General features: G+C 33.6%; 1 long non-coding RNA gene across 1 annotated transcript; it reads left to right on the top strand.

The window, feature by feature from the left end:
* Nucleotides 1-1,470: 1,470 nt before the first annotated feature.
* On the top strand, nucleotides 1,471-3,016 carry LOC140883603 (uncharacterized). The gene is made up of 2 exons (XR_012150428.1): nucleotides 1,471-2,425; nucleotides 2,648-3,016. It is a non-coding gene; the product is annotated as an uncharacterized lncRNA (long non-coding RNA).
* The last annotated feature ends 19,817 nt before the right edge of the window (nucleotides 3,017-22,833 follow it).

Raw genomic sequence — 22,833 nt, 5'->3', positions numbered from 1 at the left:
GATTTTGGTTCACAAATTAATAAAGTGTAGATTTTAAAGTTTTTTTAAAAAAAATATTTTTTTATTATTTATCGTATGAAAAAGATGGATCTGATTAAAATAAGTGTAGGGTCCTTGTTGTTTATGGTTGAGGGATAAATTTTGGAAGACTTTCAACAAGAATGTGGGGAAAAAACTCATGTTGTACGCTGTCTAATAAGAATTTTATTTTATTTTTAAAAAGTAAAGAGTATTGTTGAGTTTCAAAAGCAAGTAAAGACATTTTTGTATTTTAGGCTCAAATAGAGAACTGAAACAAATATCAGAGTTTTGTCAAGAAGTGGGAACACACAATATCTTATACAGGGACTTATCAGGAACAACTTGAATTTGCTTTTGGGTATTTATTGGTAATTTTTCTTCTTTTTTTTTTTTTAAATCTTAATCTAAATTTTTTAATATTTAATTTAGTTTATCATATTACTCTTTAATATAACTTTCTATGATTCAAATGTATCGTAAAAGAAGATCATGATGTTTTTTATACTTAACACGAATCTATTAATATAATTTTAAATTTTTAGGCAACTAGATATTTTATGATAGATATAGATTTATACAAGCCAACAAAAACAAACGAGTTTTGGTATTATAATTTTATGGAAAATTCCATCTTTATTAAACATACACATAATTTGTCAATTTTGACCTCATCATATTCATCGAATTTACAAAAGCATCATCAAAAAAATATCAAGTTTGTATAAACAAATGAAAATTTTGACAATACACAATGTAAAACTTTGATTTTGTTTCACATATTAATAAAGTGTAGATTTTAAAGTTTTTTTTTAAAAATATTTTTAGAAATATATTAAATTGGTGATAAATCATAAATGCTTTGTTTTTGTTAAAGAAATATATTTACGACAACTATATATCATATTAATATTAGCATTAACATATCGTTATTATAGATATTTTTATTATGGTAATAAATATTATTAAATAATTATTAGAGATTTTTGTAAAGTTAAAATAATTAAAATTTAATAAACACATAATATTTATAATTATATTCATAAAAATACTTGTCCCACATAGAAAATTCAAAAAATAATTTTCTATTTATAAAATGAATTCCACAATCTTTGGTTTGCCGGGCTCAGTCGCGAGAGCCTGTAACCATAGCTGGGGCAATAAGTTTGTGGAGTTGAGTGAAGTTGTGCACACTATCTTCCAAAGGAAAACCTTGAGCCCGGACTTGACCGCTGATAGCTGGCGATGGTGGTCCCATCGTTCACAAGAGTTAATGACTCTTTATTGCCGGTTTGACAGAGCAGCACAGTATATCGGTTTCTAACTCGGGTTTGTAGATAGTGTTGACACCTCATTCAAACCACCAAACTTTTTTAGCCACATTTTTATCTTTTAATTTTCAATTTCTAAAATTATTTTATTTGCTCATTCCTCTTTCCTCATTTTCATCTTTTAATCTTCAATTTCTAAAATTATTTTATTTGCTCATTCCTCTTTCCTCCGCCACATCGAAATAATTATTTCTTCAATTTCTAAAATGATTTTATTCGTTCATTCCTCTTCCTTCCCTCTTTCAATTAGTTCTTCATATTTCCTTCTCTCGTGATGTTTGGGCAGCGGGGAAAGAGGAGGAACTGGGTGGCGGGATCTATCACTAGCGAATTTCTCTTGCAAATTCCCATGATATTGTGCCCGATACCGTAAGAAATTCTTCTATGTCTTCATCCCTTTGATTCATCAACGCCACCATCACAGGTGGTCCACCACCGGCCAGAGCGAGATACCGATGGAGAAGAGCCAAAATTCAGGTCCCATTTTTATGATTGAACCCTCTTTTCTCGTCCCTATTGATTTTTTCATTTATTTGTTTTCGGTAATCTCTGTATTTAACGAAATAGGAGGTTAAGTGATTTTCAGACCATATGTGATCAGTTTTGTTTTGGTTTATGCTAGGAGGATGAGTTCTTGTTTGTGTTTTTTGAAGGAAAATGTATGAATCTTCAAAACACGGTGGATATACACAAACTAAGTAGTGATGGAAGTATGGGTAAATCAAACGTGGTAGAACATTATTGAGATAAACTGTTTTTAAATTTAATAAGAACATAAATTGGGTGCTTATAAATTTTTTTTATGATGTTGTTTTACTCTAAATTTGGCATCGCGTATGTGCATGATTTTGATCTCGGTTGTATGTTTTGAAACACTACTTTGTTATGGTGTTGCGTCTGAGTTCCAAAAAATAAAGTTGAGAATGGAAAACGTTGCCAAGACTCAGATGACATTGAAAGGGATTTATGATTTCAAGGATCAAGCAGCAAAACGTATGACGCTCTTCTATTGGAAGAAGATGAGGTTGTGGGCATTGAAGAACCAAAGAAACAGCTTGTACAAACTTATCACAGAGGTATTTTCTAATGGAAAAATGATACCTGATGTACATATCAAATTTTTTTTGACTTATTCGAATTTCATCTTAAGCATTCCGGTTTTCTTGACAACTTTAATCTATAAAAACAAACTGAATTGGTTTCTTCTTGTTCTTGTTCATCTGTTTTTTGTAATGTATTAACAAACTGATGTAGTTTCTTCTTGCTTTTGCTCTTTATGTTTTTCGGAATTGCAATAGCTCATTGGCTCTCCCGATGATGCTAGTCTTGGATTTCTTAGGAGTGACAATGCCAGAAGATACGTGAGACAGCTCCCGCAATACCCGAGGCAACAATTTTCTGCTAGATTTTGTAACACTTCTCCGGGGGGCTCTGGATTTATTAGAAAAAATGCTAGTTTTCGACCCACCCAAGCAGACGTATTACAGGTATATAAGCCTTTCAAAGAATGTTTTTTTTGGTAAATAGTGATCTAAAGTTACATTTGCCACCTTTAGCTAAACCCTGTGCAAATTGTTTTAATTTTTGGAATTGAACCATGATTTTGGATCCTAATACTTGAACTATGTAAATCCTTCATCTCTATATCAAGGCACGACTTTGAGTCATCTGAAAGGTGGATGATGTATGCCTCAATCATGGAAGGTAGATAAGATGATGGCCCTCTGCCCGGGAATGGAATTACATTTACAACCAATCTTCATTTATTTTTAAATTTTAGGTAATTATTTTAATAAACACATAATTAATTCCCACATGAAAAACTTGCTCGACTCAGAATTTTTATTTTTATAAACATGAACTTGTCTCATTTTGTTAAAATCGAAATTTATTTGGTTCGTTTTTTGGATTACATATTTCAAAATTGAATCGACCGAAAAAAACCAAAATTTATTAAATGAATAATTTATTATATTTATATTATATACTTTATGATATAATTTTAGTGAATGATCATTTTTATTAGTTTATTGTTACTTTGAATTTAAAGGTTATAAATCATGTAAAAAGATAACATATTATATTTTACAATATATTTATATCATTAATTAAAATAAGAGATTTGATATTTACACTTCATTTTTTGTTATTTGCACTTCATTTGTGAATAAATTTGTACTTTATTTTACATATATAGTGGAGTGTAAGTAACACAAAATGGAGTGTAAATATCAACTATTTTAAAATAATTGTATCTAAAACCGAATTAACGAATCGTTCTAGAGAAAATCAAACTGAACCGAAGGCCAATGGTTCGCATGTCGAATAACATATTTCTAAAACCGAAAACCGAAAAAAAAATCGAACCAAACCAAACGATGAACACCTGTAATTGTCCCGTGAATTCGCATTGTCCTAGATAGCAGTATCTATCTCGATTATATTAATGATTATTTTTAATTATAAATAACACTAGATTCTCATTTTGCGAAATTGATTAAATACTGTTAGGATCGAAATACGTGTGTAGAGGGGGGGTGAATACACACTTTAAAATTTTGGGGATACTTCGATCTGATTTGTAAGAATCAGACAGAAGTTTTATTGCTTAAAACTTTTGATCTGTTTGAAAGATCTGAACAAGTCAGGCGGAAGTAATCTTCCTCACAGATTGAATACGTAACAAAACTAATGCAGATGAAATAAAATAATTGCAGTAAAGAGATAGAGTTGTTTCTGGATGTTCGGAGATGAATTCTCCTACGTCACCCCTTCTTTTGTTTCCAGAAGGATTTCACTAGAAGGCTTTGATTTATACAATCCCTTTGTACAAATCCAATCCAATCAATCATTTGAAAGGAACTCCTAGCAATACTCTAATTTGAAGCAGAACAATCTTTCTACTTAGAATTTACAAAGTGAAGCAACAGAGTATGCTTCGATGATTTGAACTGGAAGTCTGTAGCTTTGATCTAGATCGATTTGAATTGATTCTTTGAGCTCAATCGATCTGCAGAGTATTCTAAACAAGAATGTCGAGACTTTGATCTGATAAAATGAATATCTGAGTTGGTATATTGAGTGAAGGCTTTTTCAACTTTGATTTTGATTGCTCTGATATTTTCACTCTTGGTCTCGTATTTTAAATCATCGAAGTGCTTGAGTATTTATAGCCTTCAAAAGTAATCAGTGAGCCGCCAACACTTTCTGATATTGGGCCGCCAACATATCACATAGATAGCTCACATATCTTGACTTTAAGAAGTAGGCCGATCAACGTTCAAAATTTCATTAAATATTTTTGTCGATTTCTTCAACGGTTAAACTTCGGATGAGGCTTTGATCTGCTTGTCAATTTATCCGGTGCAATAGGATTCGTGAAATTTGATCTGTATAGAACTTAGATCTGGTAAGTTTTCGAAGATTGAAATCTTTAGTCTTGAGTCCGATCAAATTAATTACTTGGTTTTGTTTTTACTTTGTTATCACCGAAATTCTAGAGTTTGATCTCCAACAATTTCCCCCTTTTTGGTGATGTCAAAACCAAGTTAATATCCGAATCGAAAGTATGAAGACTATCATCGAATAAGCTTTCAAAAAGATTTATGTCAAGGATCGAATAATAACTTTAGACAAAATGAATGTCAAAAATTAAGAATTCTTTGACTTGATCTGCTTGTCTCTGCTTTTCTTCTGATCTGAAAATTTTAATTCTTTCCCTTTCCCTTGGCTCTTGACGCGGTAACCTTTTCCCCTTTTTGGCATCACCACTCTCAGATAAAAGATCGAGAATAACAGTGAGTTGTGTGCCAAAGGTGTCATGAATCTTCTTGTTATGAGCTTCAGTGGAGGCTTCGAGACTTTCTAGCTTTCGCAGAATATTTATATATTCTATAGTGCGGTGCCTCTTATCATGCATAGCAGATTCACTGATGTTGTTTACCATTGTCATCACATGTGATTTGAATTCCCGAAGCTCAGTAGATGTTTGCATCTGGTTAGCTTGCAATTCACCAACTATAGTGGAGAGCTGGATGAGTGAATCAGTCAAGTATTGATCTGGTTTATCATGAGTCGGATGAGAAGAGGAAGGTACTGCATCTTCAGAAGAAGTGGAAGCACAGAGTTGCAGCTGTCTAGCAAAAACATCAGGAGTAGTAGAACCAATATTCTCCATAAGTTCGGATGTTTCATCTGGATCTGTGATGGAGATCTTTGAGATGGATAGACATGGAATACTCAACTTGTCTTTGAACAAAATAGTAAGAGGCTTGAATACACTATGAAAAAGATCAGGCCTAACTATCTTAAAGATAGGAGGCAAATCCATTACCAAGTGTTCAGCAGAGCCTGTTATAAGAGAATCATCAGACAAGCCATAAACTTGTTCTGTCATTGGAACAAAGGGAACCAGTGCTGTGTGCGGATCAATAGAATAGGTATCTGTTCGTTCTGAGAGTCCAAGACGATGTCTTCAGCAGAAGAAACATTCGGAACAAAAGTATCAAAGTGTAATTCATCTGTATCTTGATCTGCAACTTGGTCGTCAGTAGAGACAGTAATTTCAACTGGTAGAGTGTTGAGAATCGTGGGTGCAGATAGGAGCACTTCTATTTCTTTCTCAGCAAAAGATATAGGCTTTTCTACATGGACAGATTGATCAGTTGATGCATCTTCAAAGATAGAAGGAATTAGTGGTTCATTGGATTGAAATTCTTGAGCACACTGAACTGTGGGAACAACATCAATAATCAATGACTCATCTGAAATAGGAATATCCTTAGATGATGAATTACTTGGATTGAAAGGGTCGGTAGAGAGAATAATATCATCTATCAGAGATAATTCATCTGCTTCAGATGGAGAAATCGAAGATGAGGGTTGAACTCTGACTGATGCTTCGGATGGAAATTCTTGTCTCATAAGTTGAGCCTTTGCTGACATTAGATTAGCATCATTTTCTAGTTGGTTAAAGGCAGCTTTCTTATCAAAGATATCCAGCCTGATTGGATTGAACTGCGCTCTTTGTGTTCGAATGTGCTTTAGAAGAGTACTTTCCTGTAGTCTAAGATGAACAAACTCTCTTCTGCTCAAAGCTCTAGAAACTATCTTAGTTTCAGCCCATTCAAGAATTTTGACTTCAAGTGCAGCAGTTCTGTCCAGTTTTTTTGATTCCTTGATGTGGGAGAAATGATCCTCAGTTCGATGAAAGACCCATTTATCAAAGAACTTCATCTTCAAATTCACATCTTTGATAATGTGTTCAGCAGTCTGATCAATAATCCTTTGAATGTTGGACAAAAGATTTGGTACATCATCAGGCTGTTTGAAGAAACCAGACTGAAGTACAGAGATGTTGAGCTGAGTTACTGGTGGAATAACATGTTCAACCAAGGAGAGGGGAATAGCTGGAATTGGTGCTGGTGGAAGAGGTAGAGGAATCCTAGGAGGAAGCCTGACAAGTCTTCTTCTTTTCTGCGGATGAGGTGGTATAATGGTTGCAAGAGTAACTTGATCCGATTCAGAAGTTTCGGACTGAGATGAATAAATTACATATTTTCTTTTTGCTGTACTCTTTCTTCTGGGAGCTGTTCTCCGAGGAGGTGTAGTTTCCTTTGGTGGTGAAATTGTTAGGGACTGAGATTCATCTTGGAGCGTTAAGTCTTCAATCTCATCTGATCGAGATGAACCTCGTTTAAAAATAATCAGCTGCTTAGCTTTGTATACATCGATGGCTCTCTTCTTTAAAGTTTTGTGCGGATGAAGTGCAGACGAGGGTCCCAGATGGATATTCAGATTATTCAAAATATCTCCGATCTGAACTGCAAATCCTTGAGATTGTTCTGTAGGTGCAGTTATCATAGCAGATAGAATTTTGAACAAAACAATTGACCAATTTACGGAAATACCAGCAGAGATAGCAACCATAACATCAAATTTCTCAGATGTAATTGCATCGAAAGAACCTGCTTTGGCCAGAAGAGATTTGGCCACGATATCGTGCAGAATCCTGAATTCCATCTTCAATTCCTTCTTCTTGCAAGGAATACAGATTGGCTTGTTGGTCAAGGAGTACATGCTCTTCATCTGCTTCTTTATTTCAGTAGAGATTGAAGAAAAATCATGGATGCCCTGTCTTGGCAAATCAAACGAAGAAGTGAAAAGAGTAGAGGTGATGCGAACAGATTCTCTGCCCAGATTTGCAGAGATGCAGTCGTCTTCAACTTTGGCAGTTTGGAAAAATTTGGGTAGGGCTTGTTTGTAAAGCAATTTCCCGCCTTCAAGAAATTTTCGCAGCCCAGATGCTTCAATTGTTCTGAACATATCCACCAATCCTTGATCTGTCAGATCGAATATCATGTTAAAATCGATGGAAAGAACATTTTGGGTAATGGGCGTCATCTTCTTCTTCCTGCAAAATCGCAAAAAAATGCGAGTAATCATTTTCTTTGCAAAAGAAAAGCAAATTAGGGCTCAGAGGGTGTGAAGTATTTAAAAAAGAGGCTAAGTACGTGGCAGATGACGTAATTTAAAAAAAATTCAAATTCAAATTTAAAAACAAGAGAGAGTAGAGTTTGTAAAAGCACGCGGTAAAAAGAAATAGTAAAAAAAAATCGAGAATCCGAAGCGATAGGAATCCTTTATAAAAAGACCACTCGGATGTATCTTCCGAGTACCCTGTTTCAAACTCAAATAGAAAACTCCGATAAAGATAATGAGTTCTAATCTGTCTCTTGAGGATTTTAAGGAAGAACTTCAGGAATTCATCCTGAAGTGGGTTATGCGTCTTTGGTTCAAGGTGGAAGAGATCCGGATGTATCAACAATCTCCATTCCCTCCACGCAAGTATGAGGATGTTTGCGAGCTTGAAGATCGCAAAGACAAGTATAAGGAGTTGCTGGGTGCCATAAGCGTTGAGGAGATTCTCTCGAATCAGGGAGTTTCCTTTCTGATGTACAGGAAAGAGGTGAAAGTTCTCACTCATCTGATCAATGCAGGTGAGTTCAAAGGGAGACGCTTTGATCCGGTTGTGTTGGAGTGGTTGAACAGATGGCGTCTGGATGCTGATGTGAGAAAGAGGGTTTGGGGGCCAATGAGGAAAAATCTAGAAGATTAAGTTAGTATGAAAACTGTAATGAAGCCCTTTTGAAGTATGCAATGAAATATCCTATGATTTGTATTTTGTGTGTGCAATTGATACTTGTAAGAATAAACAAATTTCTTAAGAAATATCGGATCAAAGAAACAAATTAACCAGATAAAAGTTCAGTTAAAACGTTTAATCTTTAGTCGGATGAAAGATCCAAAGTCAGATGAAAGATCACCTAGAAGAATGAGCTAATTAAAATAGCAGACAAAACAACAAAAATGATGGAATTTTGAAGGTTACGAAGCAAAATACACATAAGATAAAATAAAATAAATATGATTGGACATGCTGTCTGTGAAATAGTCTGCAACATATCAACTTTCTGCAATAAAGTCAAAGAGAATATGAAAGGTTTTGAGAATATCAAGAAGGGTTATCCTGATTTAGGCAGATCAAATCGAATTCTCGTAATAAATAAGCAGAAGTTGATTGGACGTTTTAAAGAGACTGATGTGGCTGATGTCCTTTCATCCATTTATCTGTCCCTATAAGAAGCAAAGTTACCAGACACTAGCAACAAAAACAAAAAAAAAAATGAATGGCGAGTGAGAATAATAGCACTGTTGTTCCATCTGTTGAGCAGGAATATGAAATCCGGAAGGATTTATACAGGAGGAGAGTGTTGCTTGGGGGATGAGAATGTGGCAATTCCTTAATTCCATTCGCTGTCCTCATCCGAATCCTCCTCTGTTGACTCTTGCAATGCGTCGTCGAAATTGTGCTTTGATGCAGTGGTGTAAGTTCATGCTGGGTACGAATCGTGCTATAGATGTCTTGAAGTCTTTTGGAGTTCGTCTTGTCATTATCCTTTCAGAGAGAGATGAGATGCAGAATATTTACTTTGAGGATGACGTTTGCAATGGTCAAGGCTCCCTAAGTGCTTGGATGATCAACTGGAGCCATGAGAAACAAAGACAAATAGATCTAGTTCGTGTAGCTTATGAGTCTAACGAGTGAAATGTAATAAGTTTTATGTTTTTCATCTGTTAAAATGAACTGGAACGAGCAGATATATAAAAAATTTGAGCAGATATTCTCCCTAAACATGTGCTTAATCTAATCAATATCAATTAAACCAAGAACATTTCGAAAATAAGAAAACTTAGCATTGGGTAATGGTTTGGTGAAAATATTAGCAACTTGCAAATCTGTTGAAACATGTTCCAGACGAACATCTTTCTTTTGAACATGATCTCGGATGAAGTGATGACGAATATCAATGTGCTTTGTTCTGGAATGTAGAACTGGATTGTATGTGATAGCAATTGCACTTGTATTATCACAGAAGATTGGTGATTCAGATGAATCAACACCATAATCTCTGAGTTGTTGTATCTAGAGTAATTGTGCACAACAACTTACAGCGGCTAAGTATTCTGATTCTGCTGTAGATGTAGCGATAGATGTTTGTTTCTTACTGAACCAAGAGATAAGCCTGTCATCAAGAAATTGACAAGTCTCACTTGTGCTTTTACGATCAATTCTGCAACCTGCATAATCTTCTTCTTGTCTGTAACCTTGTGCTACAAGACGAGCCTTGTTTCTTACTACAGTACCACTTTCATTGAGTTTATTTTTAAATACCCATCTAGTTCCTATTATAGATTTATCTGAAGGTCTAGGAACTAAATGCCAGACAGAATTTCTTTCGAATTGATTCAATTCATCTTGCATGGCTTCTATCCAGTTACTATCAAGAAGAGCTTCATCTATTTTCTTTGGTTCTATATGAGAGATGAAAGCCGTATTCATGAATTCATTAATCATCTAACCTCTGGTTCTCAAAGGTGCAGATGGATTACCTATTACCAGACTTGGTGGATGAGTTTTGGACCATCTGTAATATGGACCAAAATGATCTGTGTTTCTTTGTTGGGTTTGATCATTGTGAGGTTCAACAAAATCTGTGTTAATAGGTATCTCATTGTCAACTGGAGGTTCTTCTGGTCTCTGTTCTGCAACTTGATCTGGCTCGTATTGGATTTTGATCTGAATCTCTTCTTCATCATCCGAGTCAAGCTTTGCATCCTCAATTCTGTTACTGAGATCATTTAGGCTTGAAGATTCATTAGTGACAGATGTTTCATCAAAAACAACATGTATAGATTCTTCAACTGTTAGAGATTTAGTATTATATACTCTATAAGCTTTACTAACAGATGAATAACCAAAAAACAAACCAGCATCTGATCTGACATCGAGTGCAGTCAGATGAGTCTTACCATTGTTGTGAATGAAACATTTGCAACCAAATACCTTGAAGTATGATATCACTGGAACTTTACCATACCAGATCTCATAAGGTGTTTTTCCAACTTTCTATTAATCATTGATCTGTTCTGAGTGTAACACGCTGTGTTTACAGCTTCTGCCCAAAACTTTTGTGAAATACCTGAATCAACAATCATTGTTCTAGCAGCTTCCTTTAGAGTTCTATTTCCCCTTTCTGCAACACCATTTTGTTGTGGCGTTCTAGCTGCTGAATACTCATGCTTGATTCCATGATTTTCAAGATAAGTAGACAGGGTTTGATTTGAAAACTCGGTTCCTCTGTCACTTCTAATTTTATCAATTGATTGAGATTTCTCATTTTGAAGTCTTAAAAAAAATTTTAATCAATTGAGTGACAGTTTGATCTTTGGATTTTAAAAATACCACCCAAGTGAATCTCGAGAAATCATCAACAATAACCAAGGTGTATTTCATTCTCCCTAAGCTTGTTACTGGTATAGGACCAAAGAGGTGCATGTGCAATAGTTCTAAGCTTTTGGAAGATGATTTACATCCTTTGTTTTTAAAAGTTGATCTGATCTGCTTACCTAGTTGGCAGGCAGAACAAATTTTATCTTTTAAAAACTCGATTTTAGGCAGACCTGTAACCAATTCATGTTTACTCAGATTGGCTAAAGCTTTGAAGTTCAAGTGATTGAGTCTCTTGTGCCGTAGCCAATTTTGGTTCATCTTTGATGCTATCAGGCAGACTGAAGTGTTTGGTTGATCCGACCAATTGACTCTATAAGTATTTCCGTTTCTTTCTCCTGTCATAATGATTAGTCCAGATTCATCTTTTACAGTGCAAGAATGCTTTTGGAACTCTACGCAGTAGTCATAGTCACACAATTGACTAATACTAATCAGATTGTATTTCAAATTTTCTACGAGTAATACATCTTTAATATGAATATTTCCATGGATAAGCTTACCCTTACCCATGGTTGTACCTTTAGAGTTATATCCAAAAGTAATCTTAGGTCCTGATCCTGGTATATATTCAGATAGCATTCTTCTGTCTCCTGTCATATACCTTGAGCATCCACTATCCAAGTACCACACTGTTTGTTTGATCAATTCGCCATTGTTTTCCTATAAAAAGAAAGTAAAATAACTTTGGTCCCCATTCCTACTTGGGTCCACGCTGGATTAATCCCTTTGGAATCCATACTTGGATTATCCTTACAGACTTTCCATTATGTTGTCCTTTGGGAATAACATATTTATTTGATGATCTTTGTGCATTGTGTTGTGTGTGCCAGGTGTTGTGATCAATTTGATTGTTCCTATTTGACTTCCAATACTTTCTATACGAGCTGTTAGAATGTGGTTTATGTTGAGTTGGTGAAGTTCTTTGTCTTTCAGAACCATTTCTAGACCAATTTGATCTAGGTTTAGTCCATCCTGAATTAGATCTATCTGGCTCAACATATCCCAGCTCTCTGTGTAAGAGTTTGCTCTGATGAGGTATTGAATATGTCATAGGGATCTCTGGTTCATATATCGTGCTGGATCTCACAAACTTTATATTCTTTAAGCTGTTATTTTCCAGACACGATTGAGTGATTAGAGTAGATGAACTTCCTTCATTTGTGCTGTAGCCTAAGCCAGATCTATCTCCAGCTTGCTTTTGCATTCCGGTAAGTTTATCTAATGATATCGATGCTTTATTCCAAGAGTTTACTAGATCTGTTAATCTTTGATTTTCAAATAAAGTTTCTTGAAGCTTGCTTCTTATATCATTGTTTTCGGTCATTAGCAAATTTATCTGAGCTTTTAGACTGTCTGGTCCAGTGTACTCATTCGAGTTACTTTGATCTGACTTATCTGTTGTGCTCTTTCCATTTGTTATGACTTCATCAAACTTAAGAGATAGCATGCGATATTCGTTAACCATCTCATTTAACGTATTGATAAGATCTTCCTTATTAAATTCATCAGAAGTAAAATCAAGTACCTCTCCATCATCTGGAATGTCAACGTCATTAGCCATAAGACATTTGATAGCTTCATCTTCACTTTCACTTGACGATGCTTCTGAGTCGGATGAGGTGGAATCTGATTCTGCCCATTTGCTATTGCTTTCATCTGCTACTAGGGCCTTTTGTTCTTTCTTTCTGCTGAATCTTTTCCTTTCTTCTCTTGAGTTCTTCTTGTATGATGTTCTTTTCTCATGCTTTTTGGGTTTGGTATAGTCGGCTATGAAGTGTCCTTCTTTTCCACAGTTGTAGCAAGCTCGATTTTCTTCAACTGGTTCTCTTGGTTTAAAGCTTGATCTATTATCTCTTTGGAAACTGTTGTGATTCTTCCTCATAAATCTTCCAAACTTCTTAACAAATAGTGACATTGCATCGCTACTGATTTTTTCTGCAGTCTTAGTTGCAGGAGTTTCATCTGCTGCGGTGAGAGCTTTGGTGACTTGTGATGTTGATGTGTCTTCCTCAGTTCGAACTCCTAACTCGAATTCATAAGCTTTGAGATCTGCAAATAGATCATGTAGTTCGATCTTATTAAGATCTTTGGATTCTCTCATAGCGACTGTCTTTACATCCCATTCTCGTGGCAGAGCTCTCATGACTTTGAGTGCTACTTCACGATTGTTGTAACTCTTTCCAAGTGCATTTAGCTCGATCATAATGCTGCTGAATCTTTCATCAAATTCATTCATTGTTTCTCCTGGTTTCATCTTGATATTGTCAAACTTTTGAATAGCCACCATGAGTTTGTTTTCCTTCGTTTGATCATTTCCTTCACATAATTGAGTAAGTTTCTCCCATATTTCTTTGGCAGTAGTGCAGCTTTTGATCTTGCTAAACATGTTTTTGTCCAGAGTTTTGTATAGAATATCTCTGGCAACATTGTCAAGATTGGCTTTCCTTTTATCTTCAGAAGTCCATTCAGATCGAGGCTTTTCTATCATCTGAGGAGCACCTTCAGTAATAGCAACAGCAGTGTTGACTTTCATAATCTTCATTGGTCCATCTGTTACAACGAACCACATATCATCATCCAGTGCTGATAGATGTGCCTGCATACGAATTTTCCAGTCATCATAATCTTCTTTTGAGAACATAGGGATTTTACTAAATGATGTCATAGCTAAGGATGCCATAGATTAAGAGACGATTCAGGTGATAAGCAAGAACCTCTTTGATACCACTTGTTAGGATCGAAATACGTGTGTAGAGGGGGGGTGAATACACACTTTAAAATTTTGGGGATACTTCGATCTGATTTGTAAGAATCAGACAGAAGTTTTATTGCTTAAAACTTTTGATCTGTTTGAAAGATCTGAACAAGTCAGGCGGAAGTAATCTTCCTCACAGATTGAATACGTAACAAAACTAATGCAGATGAAATAAAATAATTGCAGTAAAGAGATAGAGTTGTTTCTGGATATTCGGAGATGAATTCTCCTACGTCACCCCTTCTTCTGTTTCCAGAAATATTTCACTAGAAGGCTTTGATTTATACAATCCCTTTGTACAAATCCAATCCAATCAATCCTTTGAAAAGAACTCCTAGCAATACTATAATTCGAAGCAGAACAATCTTTCTACTTAGAATTTACAAAGTGAAGCAACAGAGTATGCTTCGATGATTTGAACTGGAAGTCTATAGCTTTGATCTAGATCGATTTGAATTGATTCTTTGAGCTCAATCGATCTGCAGAGTATTCTAAACAAGAATGTCGAGACTTTGATCTGATAAAATGAATATCTGAGTTGGTATATTGAGTGAAGGCTTTTTCAACTTTGATTTTGATTGCTCTGATATTTTCACTCTTGGTCTCGTATTTTGAATCATCGAAGTGCTTGAGTATTTATAGCCTTCAAAAGTAATCATTGAGCCGCCAACACTTTCTGATATTGGGCCGCCAACATATCACATAGATAGCTCACATATCTTGACTTTAAGAAGTAGGCCGATCAACGTTCAAAATCTCATTAAATATTTTTGTCGATTTCTTCAACGGTTAAACTTCGGATGAGGCTTTGATCTGCTTGTCAATTTATCCGGTGCAATAGGATTCGTGAAATTTGATCTGTATAGAACTTAGATCTGGTAAGTTTTCGAAGATTGAAATCTTTAGTCTTGAGTCCGATCAAATTAATTACTTGGTTTTGTTTTTACTTTGTTATCACCGAAATTCTAGAGTTTGATCTCCAACAAATACTTTTCTTTTCTTTTTTTTTTTTAAAAAAAAATCATTTTACAGAAAAATCCATATAAATTAATAATATTAAGACCATGAAATTTAATAATTTATATAGATATTAATTAATCGATATATTACTAATGTATTATTTTGTAGAATGGATTTCAATCTCTCTAGTACATAGTAATTAAATAGATATATGACTAGAAGTTTCCGTATTATTTTCTAAAAAAAAAGTTTTTTTTATTTAGGTGAAATTGGATATGTTCGCAAGTGCAAAACTTAGAAAAAAAAAATTAAAATTGGTGAAATTTAAAATATAATTTAATGAATTTGAAGATGATACAATATATTTTTGTAACAAGTTATGCGAAAAGAAGTGTGCTTGGAGAATAAAGTGGTAGTTCGAAATTCATTGGTTTGCATATATTGTCGAAGATTGGAGAAATTTTGACTAGATACTTCGAAAATTCTTTATTTAAATTCAATTGTCTGATTAACAATAGGACATTCATATAGGAAAATATTTTTTGTTTGGTCTATTAATTTTTAAAAGTTTGGTTTGTGTACACAAACTTTTTTTTTTTTTTTTTTTTTTGTGATTTTGGTCCAATTATTGATGTGAGTCTATGATAGTTTCACACGTCAGCATTTTTCGATGTCATGTCATCATTTTTCGATTTCATATCAGCATTTTCCGGTGTCATAAGCGGTTGGAACAAAATCAGCGAAAATTAAAATTTAGTATGCCAAAACCAAAGTTTAAAAGTTAAAGAACCAAAACTAAAAAATAGACAAGTTAGTAGACCAAAACAATTATTTTCCCCATCCATATTTATAGGACAAATTATAATCGAAAAAGCTTTCCGAATATGAAAATTATATAAATATTAGTTCAAATATGTTGTATCTGTTGAAAATATATTATTTTATTATTATTGAATATTGAATGTTGAATATTGAGTTGTAAAATGTGGAAAATTAATGTGTGATGATGTAGATGATGATGTTTTAATTTTTGAACTAATCTCAAATGTGGATCTATAAATAGGTCTTCATTTGTGATGAAAAATACAATTGAGTTGAGAGAAAAATATTATAAAGTGTAGAGTTTGATATATTTTGAGTTTTGGAGTTTTTACTTTTTACCATAAATTTTTACTTTTTCACAACACGTTATCAGCACGATCGTTCGAAGGTTCTCTATATTTTCCGACGCTCCAAAATACAAGAAGAAGTCAAAAATATTCAACAAGTAAGAATTTTTATTTTACTGTTTATATATTTTTATTGTGTATATATTAATATATAATATCATGTTATGAAAAAAATAGTTTTTTTCAAAATTTGTTATAAATCCTGGGAGGATGTTAAGACGACATCCCACACTCCCGGTAAGGGATACGACAAGTATAAAAGCCTCTAAGGTTTTTAAACAATAACGTGATATATATTTATTATGTATATATATTAACTGTATTAATATATAATTTCATGTTATTATATAAAAGGTTGTCTATGACACTAACCTTATAATAACGTGATATGATATAAATTATTGTGTATTTTTATACTAACCATATTCGTATAATCTCATGTTATTATATAAAAAGTTGTCTACGACACCGATCTTATAATAATGTGATATGATATACTATACCTGACTTTATACTAACTATATTGGTATAATTTCATAATATTATATAAAAAGTTGTCTACGACACCAATATTATAATAATGTGATATGATATACATAATTATTTAATTATGATTATCATTATATGCATTGCATCATTATCACAAATTTTATTCAACATATACTCAATTTTTTCCTTACCCCCAACGGTCACAAAACGGCTAGTTTTTTGCCTATAAATATGTTCACTCAAACTCATTTTCAATCACACCAAAATTCATTCTTTCTCTCAAAATATTTTCTCGATTTTTCGAAGATGAAGATGATGGCATTTATAAGGCTATTTTTTATAACGGCTATGATCATCATGCTCACGAGTCTTGTACTCACCAGCGATTTTTCACCGCACACATTTTATCTATTTTTAAACATACTTGTACTCATCGTTTATCCATTATTTTGTATTGTCATATTAATGGAAATTAACTAATAAAATGCATTGTTGTTTTTCTAGTACCATCATGTCAAATTTGGCAAAACTTAAATTCGTTGCTCTCGATATCACTAGAAAAGAACAACGAATTGTTAATAAGAAATCATCAATCCCGACCCACTGGATCAACGACATTTCCTGAAGCAAATGTCGTAATGAAAAATGAAAACCAAAATCAAAGGCATAAACAAGATTTTAGTCGTGGTCGAGGAAGTGGATGTGGTCATGAACGTGGACGTAAAAATGATCGCGGTCGTGGTTAAGGCCGTGGATATGAAAATAATCGAGATAGTTACTTCAATAACTAATCTCAAAAGAACGTCACGAACCACCCAAAAGGGCAGCATGAAAATATGAGTGAAAATAAAAATCACTCAAAAAGATATGAGAGTGCTTATTATAAATGTGGCACTCCAAGAAATTGGTCATGTACCCCTGAGCACTTATGTAAGCTCTTTAAAGTATCGATAAAGGGGAAAGAAAAAGAGACCAATTTTGTTGAAAACAGTAACCATTTAAGTGGTTCAACTTATTTCAATGCTGCCGATTTTTTCAATTGATTTCGAGAACATTGATTAATATATTGGTGGGACTAGAATGTAACATGCTATATTTTTCATGCATTCTTATGAAACATGCTATATTTTGCATATATATATTATCCTTGATTTTTTTTTATTATATTTTTGTGAAGTTTGATATGAAAATGCTATGAGCAAATATGGAAATAATATCATGGAAATTTGCATACCAGATAGTGGTACAACGCACACTATTCTGCGAGATGAAAGATATTTCTTGAAAATAAAACCAACAAAAGTAATGGTGAATACCATATCAGGTCCTGTAGACTTGATTGAAGGTTGTGGTAAAGCACAATTTTTGTTACCAAATGTTACAAAATTTCTGATAAATGATGCTTTATATTCACCACAATCGAAAAGAAATTTGTTGAGTTTTAATGACATATATTCTCATGGATATGATACTGAGACGATAACTGATGAAAATCAAAAATATATGTGTCTTACCACATATAAATCAGGAAAGAAATATGTGGTTGAAAAATTATCAATGCTCCCTACTGGATTGCATTATACACATATAAGGCCAATCGAATCAAATATGGTGGTTAATAGTTCTTCAATATTAACCAATTGGCATGATCGATTGGGACATCCTGGTTCAATAATGATGCGAAGAATTATTGAAAATACGCATGGTCATCCATTGAAAGACCAGAAGATCTTTCAGAATAATAAGTTTCAATGTAAAGCATGTTCTCTTGAAAAACTTATTATAAGACCATCGCCAGCTAAAATCCAAACAGAATCACCCATATTTCTTGAACGTATTCAGGGTGATATTTGTGGGCCAATTCATCCACCATGTGGACCATTTCGATATTTTATGATATTGATCGATGCCTCCAGCACATGGTCACATGTATGCTTATTGTCAACTCGGAATGTGGCATTTGCAAGACTAATGACTCAAATAATAAAATTGCGGAATCAATTTCCCGATTATACAATCAAGAAAATAAGACTTGATAATGCTGGAGAATTTACTTCCCAAACTTTCAATGACTATTGTATGTCAATGGGAATTACTGTTGAACATCATGTTGCTCATGTTCATACACAGAATGGATTAGCTGAATCATTGATTAAACGTCTACAACTGATTGCTAGACCAATGATTATGAGAACAAAACTCCCTATTTCTATATGGGGACATGCAATTTTACATGCTGCAGCATTAATTCGCATCAGACCAAGTGCATATCATAAATTCTCTCCATTGCAGCTTGCATTTGGTAAAGAACCAAATATTTTTCATCTGAGAATTTTTGGATGTACGGTGTATGTGCCTATTGCACCACCTCAATGATAAAAAAATGGGTCCTCAAAGAAAAATAGGTATTTATATCGGTTATGATAGCCCATCAATCATTCGATATCTTGAGCCTCAAACAGGCGATGTGTTTACAGTACGTTTTGCTGATTGTCATTTTAATGAAGAAATCTTCCCAATGTTAGGGGGAGAAAATAAACACATCGAAAAAAAAATCACATGTTATGTACCATCATTGTTACATTTGGATCCAAGGACCAAACAATGTGAGAAAGATGTACAACAAATTGTACACTTGCAAAGAATTGCAAAATCAAATGCCAGATGCATTTGCAGACACAAAAGGGGTAAAAAATCATATATACACGCTGTAAATGCCCCTGCTCGAATTGAAATTCCAAAAAAACAAATTGAAGACACTCATAATGTCATAAAACGCTTGAAGCGTGGAAGGCCAGTCGGTTCCAAGGATAAAAATCCTCGGAAAAGAAAAGGCATAGAGAAACACGATGATCATAAAATAGAAAATGATGTTCCAGAAGAAACACCTGATGATGAAAATGTTCTGTCAGAACCACAAACTGACGAGAATCGTGAAATCTCTATCAATTATATTAATACTGAAAAAATATGGAACCGAAAAGATATAGAAGATATTGATGAGATATTTTCTTATAATGTGGCATGTGACATCATAAATAAAAACGAGGATCATGAACCAAAATCCTTTGGTGAATGTAAAACTCGTCATGATTGGGCAAAATGGAAAGATGCCATCCAGGTTGAATTGGATTCGCTAAATAAACACAATGTTTTTGGACCTATAGTCCTTACACCTGAAGGTGTAAAACCTGTTGGATACAAATGAGTTTTTATTCGAAAGCAAAATGAGAAAAAATGAAATAGCCAGATATAAAGCTAGACTTGTTGCACAAGGTTTTTCTCAAAGGCCTGGAATTGATTATGAAGAAACGTATTCTCCTGTTATGGATGCAATTACGTTTCGATATTTGATTAGTTTGGCAGTCTCTGAAAATTTGGAAATGTGTCTGATGGATGTTGTTACGGCTTACTTATATGGATCACTTGATAGTGATATATATATGAAAATCCCTGAAGGATTTAAGATGCATGAAGCACAAAGTTCAAAACCCAGAGAATTTTATTCTGTAAAATTGCAAAGATCATTATATGGGTTGAAGCAATCCGACCGAATGTGGTATAATCGGCTAAGTGATCACTTGATAAAAAAGAGATATGTAAATGATCCAATATGCACTTGTGTTTTCATCAAGAAAACAACATCCGGATGTGTAATTATTGCTGTATATGTTGATGATTTAAACATCATTGAAACGAATAAAGAAATTCAAGAAGTTATGATGTACTTGAAGGAAGAATTTGAAATGAAGGATCTTGAAAAAACCAAGTACTGTCTGGGTTTGCAAATCGAACAAAAAGAATGTGAAATTTTTGTTCATCAGGCAAATTATACAGAAAAGATCTTTAAACGTTTTAATATGGATAAATCAAATCCATTAAGTACTCCAATGGTTGTAAGATCATTAAACATAGAAAAGGATCCATTCCGTCTATGTGAGGATGATGAAGTTATTCTTGGTCCAGAAGTACCATATCTAAGTGTCATTGGTGCCCTTATGTATCTTGAAAATTGCACTAGACCTGATATATCTTTTGCTGTAAATTTATTGGCAAGATTAAGTTCATATCCAACAAAGAGGCACTGGAACGGAATTAAACATATATTCCGTTATCTATGAGGAACGACAGATTTGGGACTTTTGTACTCAAAAGACACCAATCAAAGTATCATTGGTTATGCTGATGCTGGATATTTATCTGATCCACATAAGGCACGTTTCCAAACCGGATATGTATTTACTCGTGGAGGCACCGCAATTTCTTGGCGTTCACAGAAACAAACACTCGTAACAACTTCATCAAATCACGCCGAGATTATTGCATTACATGAAGCAAGTCGTGAAAGTGTATGGTTAAAGTCAATGACCAAACATATTCAAATATCATGTGGATTGACAGTAAACAAGAAGCCTGTGACTTTGTATGAAGACAATGCTGCATGTATTGCTCAAATGAAAGAAGGATACATCAAAAGTGACAGAACAAAACATATACCCCCAAAGTTCTTTGCCTACACTCAAAAACTTGAGAAGAATAAAGATATTGATATCTGTTATATTCAATCAAGTGAGAACTCATCAGATCTCTTCACAAAGGCACTTCCCACGACGATATTCAGAAAACATATATACAACATTGGGATGCGCAATCTGCGGAATATGTGAAGAATCACTCATGTTAACGTGGCTGCACTCTTTTTTCCTTGCTATGGTTACGTGGCTGCACTCTTTTTTCCTTGCTATGATTTTTATCCCACTGGGTTTTTTCTAGTAAGGTTTTTAACGAGGCAACATAAAACACATAATAAATACAATCATCATATGACGATCATCATCACAAGGGGGAGTGTTGAAAATATATTATTTTATTATTGTTTAATATTGAATGTTGAATATTGAGTTGTAAAATGTGAAAAATTAGTGTGTGATGATGTAGATGATGATGTTTTAATTTTTGGACTAATCTCAAATGTGGATCTATAAATAGGTCTTCATTTGTGATGAAAAATACAATTGAGTTGAGAGAAAAATATTATAAAGTGTAGAGTTTGATATATTTTGAGTTTTGGAGTTTTTACTTTTTACCATAAATTTTTACTTTTTCACAACAGTATCGAAGAATGCTTGAAATTTTATATTATAGGATTAATAAACATAAAAATACAAACGACAAAATATGTAAAAAAAAATACATGAAATGAAATTTATAAAACTTACAGAATATTTTTTTAAAAATAAATTCTTATAATAAAATATGATTCATGAATAAAAGTTAACATTTTAAAAATCTCCAAAAACATTTATAAACATTGAGGATAATTGTGGAATATGATAAGTCTTTTAAAGGTAAAAATGTCAAATTATAATGTTACACCATTTACAAAAATGCAGAAGAAGAAGAAAAAATCAATCTTGCTTCTAACACAGTTATGTGAAGCATGAACTTGATAAAATTCTTAATTTGTTCCAAAAAAGGTTTTTTTTAAAAAAAACCTTTTGTGACTAAGGATGGCAATGGACCCGTCCCGTCTGGGGCAGGTTAAAACCCGATCAAACGGGTTGTGGGCGAGGGGGTCGGGTCTTGGTCAACGGGTTCAGGACGGGTCCGAGGTTTCAGTGAACCCGCATATATCTATATATTCTGTAAATATATATATATATATATATATATATATATATATATATATATATTATCTACATATGTAATATAATATATTAAATATATAGTGGATATATTTATATAAAATATATAATTAAATATGCACTTACATATATTATATATATTTCATTTAATATATATGCATGTATGTATATTTAAAATTTAATAATTCAATTAATAAATTTAAATTTAAATCTAAGCGTGTTGACGGGTTCAACCGGGTTTTAATGCGGAGGGGGTCCCAAAAAAGGCGGGGCGGGTCTGGGTCCGGGTCCAATTTATACCCGGCGGGATGGGTCCCGCATATGGCAAAAGTCGCCCCGAACCCGCTCCGTTGACATTCTTATTTGTGACCTCATGCTATTCTCGGGATCAAAAAAGGAAAAATTTTGAATTTGAGACAACACCCGAAGAAATTATACCGACAATTTCGACTTAATTTACACATCTCATTATTATTTTATAAAAAGATTTAATTACAATTATGAGTAGCATTATATGTTTCTATAAGTTGAAATATCAAATACATCCGATTTTTCTTAAATGATATCTTAGGTTCATGAAGTCTTGTGAACGGAAAACTGGATCCACCTTAAA

The sequence above is a fragment of the Henckelia pumila genome, chromosome 2, assembly GCF_033568475.1.
Source record: "Henckelia pumila isolate YLH828 chromosome 2, ASM3356847v2, whole genome shotgun sequence".
Lineage (NCBI taxonomy): Eukaryota > Viridiplantae > Streptophyta > Magnoliopsida > Lamiales > Gesneriaceae > Henckelia > Henckelia pumila.
Note: the sequence above shows the minus strand (reverse complement) of the source record. Positions and strands in the feature narration are given on the sequence as shown.